Below are 9,220 nucleotides of genomic sequence, written 5' to 3' on the forward strand. Positions count from 1 at the left end.
TATTTGTTCCAGGCTTATTTTTTTATTAAAATTAATCTCCTATTTTGTAAAAATATTTTATGACTATATATGGGTAACCGGCCGAAGGCAGGACAATAGCGGGCCAAAGGTCTTCCCAAAATGGGATCTGGGTGGCGAAGCCTCCAGTACTAATTCCCCCTCCTTAGGAAATACTGGCCACGCCTATGATATTATTTATGTGTGGTTAAAAGTAGCATGCCTTATCTTAAAAATTCAATTTTACAATATTGTCTACCTTTATTAAAAGCTGCTCAAGATGAGAAAGAAAGAATTTTCCTGTGATATGAATATAATGAGGCTTTATTAGCATCAATATCAAAACTTATGGATTTAGTCAGATGATAAAAAAACTACTTTCAAAATATATTAATAAAAGAAGCTCTAAATAAAGTACTAGGTATATAAACAAGCTCAAACTATAACACCAATAGATTTAACATCTAATAAAAAATGATGATTATTTTTCTTTTGGTGAAACAAATGTTGCTGAGTTCAATAATATAAATAACATTGAACTGGTGGTTTAAATTATATTAAAGGAAGTTCGAAATATATTATAAATGCTTAATTATTATTCTTCCATTTAGGAAATATTTTATAAGTATAATAAATGAAATACCTATATCAGCTCCAAATGAAAGGTTATTTAGTTTTGGCACAATATTAAGTACGCCGAAACGGCAAGAAAGACTAATGATAAATTATTTGAAAAATTTGATTATTTAATAAAATAATGAATCTATTTTAAATACTCTTTTGCAAATTAATATTTCAACTCCCATTAAAAATACTAGTCTCCCTTCCCTATCTATGCTATGAATGGGCTATTACTAATATTAAAATGCCTGATTATTATAATTAACTCATCATTAAATATTTTATTAATTATTATTAATAATCATTCTTATTATATGCGTGTGTTATGTTCTTTAAAAATAAAGAATAAAAACTATATTTATAAACTATTCTAATTTAAATTTAAAAGTATCTTGTATTAAGATACTCTAATTAGTCAAAAGATACAAGTATCTTTTATCTTGTATCTTTTTGATATTTTGAAAAAAGATATTAGAACCTGTATCTAAGATTCATTTTTTCACAAGAATCTGTATCTAGATTCTTTTTCGGGAGGACCTGCCCAACTCTGGTTATTTGTAATGTCAACAAGTAAGATATTATAAGTAGCGTAGCCAATGATGCACATATACATGCACACTTTATAATATATGACAAAATCCGTGTAAATTTCTTGTAACGTAACAGATTTATATTTATAAAAATTTCGGCAGCACTTTCATGTATTAGGTAATAACACATATTTTTTGTAACAATTTTAAATTTGATAAAATTTGGGCAGCACTTCCGAGCAACTGATTTATATAATAAAAATTTGGGTGTTGTCTAATAGGTCTATATATGCAAAAATTTGGGCAGCACTTCCTTGTAATTGGTCTTTGACAAAAATTTGGGTAGTACTTCTATGTAACTGGTCTTATTTAGTCAACACTTTCGTCTAACCGATTTTTTAATTAAAACTTCCGATCCCCGGGTAAGCCAATGCTTCAACTTAACTAATATATCAAAGTAAACGTCCGCCACAGGGTAATTAATTCTTCAAATTAAACTTTCGCCACACGGGGTATTCCAATTTAACACACGGGTATAACCTAACTAATTTCTTAAAGTATACGTCCGATACAAGGGTAATTAATTCTTTAAATTAAACTTCCGCCACACAGGTAAACAAATAGCTTATACAAACGGTCTTGGCCACCACTATAAAGTTTAACCAAGAATCGGTAGTTACTAACTAGAGAAAAATGAAAATCTGTTACTTTCTTTTATTTTGGGGTTCACTTTATTTTTTTAACGAAATAAATATAATGTTTTTTTTATACTTGATTTTCTTTCATTTTTTTTTTCTTGAAAAATATCAAACACAAAACAAAATTTTTTTTTTAAAAAAAACTCACTTTTATTTATTGAATTCTCCAATATTTATTATAAAAAATAATGATAATTAGTTACGCATAAAAAAATTATAATAAACAATTATTTTTCTATAATTTTAAAAATAAATAAATTAATAATTAAAATTGCAACAATGTAAAATTAATAAAACAAATTAAATTAACATCTAAAATTACGACTAAATATAATTGACAAAACTGGTTATGAAAAGGAATATGGAAAACAGCATAAAATAGATTTAGATATAGCTTTAGAAAAATTCTTATTTAATCATCGAAACACTCCAAACGCTACAATCAATATGATACCGAGCAAATTAATATTTTGGGAACAATTAGAACCAGATGGAACTTAATTATACCACTAGAAGATAAAGATAATCAATTAAATCGGGAAATATCATCAAATATAAATATCTCGATTGTTAATAAAATTTGGTATAAAGCTTTCAAGGAAAATATATGGGACATAGGAATCGTGACATATAAAGATGGGAATAATCATACAAAATAAACACTGTTAACAACATTATAAGAAGACATTTCGATCAGCTAAAAAAAGAGATAGACGAATATCATTTCAAATAAAAATATTGCAAAAGATGTGAAAGAGATAAATTAAGAAATTCTACACCGAGTGCACAAGTTTTCATAAGGGGGAGAAGGGATGAACAAATGCAAAATCAACAATAAGTTCAAATCAAAATTATTATCTAAGATCTAGAATTTTTTAATTATAAATGAATGTAAAAAAAAATAAATAATAACATATAAAACGCGAAAATATAGAACTCACATAATTCATATAAAATATACATGTAAGAATTTTTTTGGAAATTGGCGAAATATTGAAAATCTGATGAACGATATCAATCGACGAATGATGGAAAATTGGAACGATAACAACCAAGCTTAACAAACTACTAAAAGGCAACAATCCAACCAACAAACAGAACGATTTGTGATGGACAAAAGGGGATGAGGAAAAAAAGATGGGAAATTTTTTTTTATTTATACAACTGAACATTCAAAAGATAAAATTTTTTGTACATTGGTTATTTTTTATACATCTAAACATTCAAAGATTAAATTATATTTAATTTTTTTTATATTTTAGTTTTACATACTTATTTTGTTTTAAAAAGTATTATTATTTAAGATTCTTAAAACTAAAAAAAAAAATTTTAATAAAATAAAACAAAATTATATTTTTTTTTTGCATAAACAATTTCTTTAACATTATGTTTTATTATGCATATAATTTTGTATATATAGTCACTATTAGATGTGTCTTTCTAATTGATATTAACACATATATATAATATGTAATATAATTTACTTAAAATCTTTACAAAATTTTAATTAAAACTTCTTGTGTGGCCCATTAGTTCCAATTTTACTTGAATATAATATTTTACTTCAAATCTGCACAGCATTGTAATAAAATTTCATGCTACCCATAAGAATTGAATTTACTTGAATACTGTTCAGTTGAATTAGAAGAGAATGATTTGAAGAAAAAATGTGCATACTTTATTTGCATAGGTTGGAAAACTAAAAATCACCTATATAATTTAATTTACTTGAATACTATTGAGTTAAATTTAGAGTTGAATGATTTGAAGATATACTGTGCATACAAAACATATGATAATACATTTGTTTTTATTATATAATTTAATTTATTTGAATACTATTGAGTTAAATTTAGAATTGAATGTTTTGAAGAAATAATGTACATACAAAATTTATGATAAAACATTCATTTTTATCTTTTTACTGTTTTTTTGATATTTTTAAATAACTTATTTACTTTTTTTTAAAAATTATTATTTGATATTAATGGTTAAAATAAATAAATGCATACCGATGACATGCTTTACAGATAAGCGAGGACATAAAATTATTTTTTAATATTACTATAACCCCCATTGTTTCTGACTTAATCGGGGCTTTTGGACAGAGAGCAAATAATTTTTTCAAGGCACTCGGTCAAAAAAATGCGCTTAATTTCCATCTTTTCATTAATTTTAGCTTGTTATTCTTATCATCTAATCATTCGCTTGAACATCATCTTCACACTAGCTTGTTCATCTCGTTATTTATTATCATTTTTATCAATGTTTGTAATTATATATATTATGATCAATATATCTCAAATAAAATAATGATAATGGAATAAATAATTTATCAGAATCATTCATAAGAATAAGAATCATAATTTGGAATGTAGAATAATAGAATATTTGGATTTGTTTCATTTTATATAATAATAATTTTTTTTTATTTATTATTTAATTATTTTTATTTTTAAATTTTACTCCTTTATTTTTCAATTTAAACACTTTTTTTATATAAATTTTGATATATTTTGTTATATAAAGCAGATTTTTTTTAGTTCAAAAAAAATGTAAAAAATTTAAAATATATATTGTATAAAATTTAATAATTTATTTAAATAAATGATTTTTATATAAACCAATCTTCTAAAATACTTTATGGTGGCAGCTAAGTGAACAAGTTCAAGTTCAAGATTTGAAAATTCAAAGTTAAGTTCAAAATTCAAAGTCAAGTTCTAAAGCGAGAATATGACCTACGACATAGAAAATGATTGTTATAAATAAATAAAATTTTGTAAAAAAAAATATATGTATAAAATTTTGAAAGAGAAATGGGATGATCAATACAAACAGCAAATCAACAAGCAATGTTCAACTAACGACGTTTCAACAATGATGTTCAACCAACGATGTTTCATGATGTTCGATAATCGATTCAACAAACGATAATCAGATGGTCAAACAAACAATCTAAAGATATACGAACAAATGACTAATGGAGCAATTGAGAAACAAATGACTGATGTGACGATAAGATTCACATGCAAGAAAAACCTGAGTGGAGATAATTTTTTAAAGGGTGGAATGTTAATATGACCGATTAATACTAACCTTTAAATTGTTTTTATTTATGTTGATATAAATTGATTTTTTTTATAAATTGATAGATTGATTTTTTTTATATAAATTTTGATATATTTTGTTATATAAAGCAGATTTTTTTTAGTTCAAAAAAAATGTAAAAAATTTAAAATATATATTGTATAAAATTTAATAATTTATTTAAATAAATGATTTTTATATAAACCAATCTTCTAAAATACTTTATGGTGGCAGCTCCGTTACATATTCGAGGAAATCGTAAATAAATAAATAAATATGAAACAGATTCCCAATAATAATGTTAATATAAATATTGAATTTCCAATATACGCAAGCAATGGTAATCTTTTTTTGAGTAGATTCGAAGATATCTTCAAGGACACTCAGATCTCGGACATCGAAAAAGCAGGTTCCTTTACAAGAAGACTACCAGATGAGGTATATATCAAGCTTAAATCGATATAATCACCTACAGACTTCATCAATCCATCAATATTGATTGAAAAATTCAGGTTATTACACCTGAGGAAATCTACAAGTTCCAACTTATTATTATTTAATGCAGCTGTACAAGGTAAAAACGAAAGTTACATCGATTGGGTAAGTAGATTATGCATTTTAAAAAAATGAATGTTTGCTAAGTGATAGTAGAGTTATTGAAAAAGTAAAAATTTCGTCTATCAGCAAAAATATTAGGCAGAAAATTAAGTTAAAAGAAAACATTACATTAGAAGAAGTTCTTACTTTAAGAGATGATTTTGAAGAGTTAGAATTGAAAAAAAATATAATTGCTAAAGTTGAAAATATTTCTTTAAACGAAAAAACAGAAGATGATACAACCGTGAAACATGTAGAAAGGCAAAGAGGCAGGAAAACAGAAGAAAATAAACAATTGGTGAGATATGGAGACCATGATGAACGACAAAATTTACAATCTAATTACGATAACAGACAACGATGGACAGCAAGAGGTCATGACTTTCAAAGAAATATTTATCAAGGAAATAGTTATAACCTCAGATATCAAGGAAATAATTACAACCCTAGATATCAGAATTATAACGCGAATTATTATAACAACGTCAGAGCAAACTATCCAGGATCGTACAATAATTCTTCGAAATTTCATAATAGAGCTAGTTATAATAAAAATGACTATAATAATAATAGATTTAATAATGATTATAATTACAGATATAACAGACATTATAACGATTCAAGATGTATTCAAAGATATAACGATAATCATAATATTGGAAATCGAGGAACAAATCAAATGTGCAATTGTAAATATCATAACAACGACAATAATCAATCACGATATACAAATAAAGTACACACTGTAAATATAGAAGAGATAAAAGAAGACGATAATGATAAACTAGAAAGAAAAGAATATAATTTATACAATTTAGACATAAACAATATGGATACCGATTATAATTACACAGCTAACGATGCTTATAAGGTCACGGTATATTTTACTTTAGTATATTGGTTTATATAGAAATCGTTTATTTAAATAAATTATTAAATTTTATACAATATTTATTTTAATCTTTTGAACTATAAAAATCTACTTTATATAACAAAATATATTAAAATTTATATATAAAAAAAATCAATCTATCAATTTATATCAACATAAAAAAAAACAATTTAAAGGTTAGTATTAATCGGTCATATTAACATTCCACCCTTTGAAAAATGATCTCCACTCAGGTTTTTCTTGCATGTGAATCTTATCGTCACTTCAGTCATTTGTTTCTCAATTGCTCCATTAGTCATTTGTTTGTATATCTTTAGATTGTTTGTTTGACCATCTGATTATCGTTTGTTGAATCGATTATCGAACATCATGAAACATCGTTGGTTGAACATTATTGTTGAAACGTTGTTAGTTGAACATTGCTTGTTGTTTAGCCTCAGTCATATCTTTTCATTAATTTTTGCTTGTTATCCTTATCATCTAATCATTCGCTTGAACATCATCTTCACACTAGCTTGTTCATCTCGTTATTTATTATCATTTTTATCAATGTTTGTAAATATATATTATGATCAATATATCTCAAATAAAATAATTTTGGAATAATTGAAATGATAATGGAATAAATAATTTACAGAATCATTCATAAGAATAAGAATCATAATAGAATATTTGGAATTGTTTCATTTTATATAATAATAACTTTTTTTATTTATTATTTAATTATTTTTATTTTTAAATTTTACTCCTTTATTTTTCAATTTAAACACTATCATAATTTCTCTTTAACTTGTTCTTTATAAAAAAATTTCTCTTTCTCCTTACATTTTCAACATATTATCTCCATATCGTACTTCTAATCTCTCTTTCAACATCGCGACATTTAATCACCCTTGTTTTAATTTTCTTTTCCAAAGTTTTTTTAAATTTTTTATTAATTATAAAAAATTTTATTTTATTATTTTCTTCAATTTTTATTTCATTATTGTTTTTAATAACTATTATTTCTCCAATTGTTATCAAATGATTTATTTCTTCTAATTTATAAGAATTAATTTCTTTTTTAACATTTGGTATTAAGTTACATAATTCAATTTTATTCAAGTTTTTTTATTATGATATTTATAATTATAATTTTCATACTTTTTATTGTAATATGTACCTTCATAATTTTAACTATCTACTTTTCTATTTTCCTCGATTATATTTATTATTACATTGCTCGATTAATTCTTGTATGGTATTATCATAATCATCCTCGACAATATTCACGAATTTATCTAGTATATTCCCAAAAACTGTTATCCAAGTCCTTCCTAACAATGCATTCTTATCAATCTGGACTACATAAGCAGTTAAGATTTGACTTTTGTCCTCGAATTTTGCCTTGACTTTGGTAGTTCCTAATACATTTATTGTGTTTCCATCATATCCAGTTAATTTAATATCTGATTTATTTAAGATTTTTACTCCAATCTTTTTCGCGATATGAATCGGTAGAATACTAAACTTCGATCCGGTATCAATCTGCATCAAAATAGGCATGTCGTTCAAATATACCGTGACCTTATAAGCATCGTTAGCTGTGTAATTATTATCGGTATCCATATTGTTTATGTCTAAATTGTATAAATTATATTCTTTTCTTTCTAGTTTATCATTATCGTCTTCTTTTATCTTTTCTATATTTACAGTGTTTACTTTATTTGTATATCGTGATTGATTATTGTCGTTGTTATGATATTTACAATTGCACATTTGATTTGTTCCTCGATTTCCAATATTATGATTATCGTTATATCTTTGAATACATCTTGAATCGTTATAATGTCTGTTATATCTGTAATTATAATCATTATTAAATCTATTATTATTATAGTCATTTTTATTATAACTAGCTCTATTATGAAATTTCGAAGAATTATTGTACGATCCTGGATAGTTTGCTCTGACGTTGTTATAATAATTCGCGTTATAATTCTGATATCTAGGGTTGTAATTATTTCCTTGATATCTGGGGTTATAACTATTTCCTTGATAAATATTTCTTTGAAAGTCATGACCTCTTGCTGTCCATCGTTGTCTGTTATCGTAATTAGATTGTAAATTTTGTCGTTCATCATGGTCTCCATATCTCACCAATTGTTTATTTTCTTCTGTTTTCCTGCCTCTTTGCCTTTCTACATGTTTCACGGTTGTATCATCTTCTGTTTTTTCGTTTAAAGAAATATTTTCAACTTTAGCAATTATATTTTTTTTCAATTCTAACTCTTCAAAATCATCTCTTAAAGTAAGAACTTCTTCTAATGTAATGTTTTCTTTTAACGTAATTTTCTGCCTAATATTTTTGCTGATTGACGAAATTTTTACTTTTTCAATAACTCTACTATCACTTAGCAAACATTCATTTTTTAAAATACATAATCTACTTACCCAATCGATGTAACTTTCGTTTTTACCTTGTACAGCTGCATTAAATAATAATAAGATGGAACTTGTAGATTTCCTCGAGTGTAATAACCTGAATTTTTCAATCAATATCGATGGATTGATGAAGTCGGTAGGTGAACATATCGATTTAAGCTTGATATATACCTCATCTGGTAGTCTTCTTGTAAAGGAACCTGCTTTTTCGATGTCCGAGATCGTCCTTGAAGATATCTTCGAATCTACTCAAAAAAAGATCGCCATTGCCTGCGTATATTGGAAATTAAATATTTATATTAACATTATTATTGGGAATCTGTTTCATATTTATTTACGATTTCCTCGAATATGTAGCGGAGCTGCCACCATAA

The sequence above is a fragment of the Gordionus sp. m RMFG-2023 genome, chromosome 5 (assembly GCF_954871325.1).
Source record: "Gordionus sp. m RMFG-2023 chromosome 5, tfGorSpeb1-WG-v2, whole genome shotgun sequence".
In the NCBI taxonomy this organism is placed as follows: domain Eukaryota; kingdom Metazoa; phylum Nematomorpha; class Gordioida; order Chordodea; family Parachordodidae; genus Gordionus; species Gordionus sp. m RMFG-2023.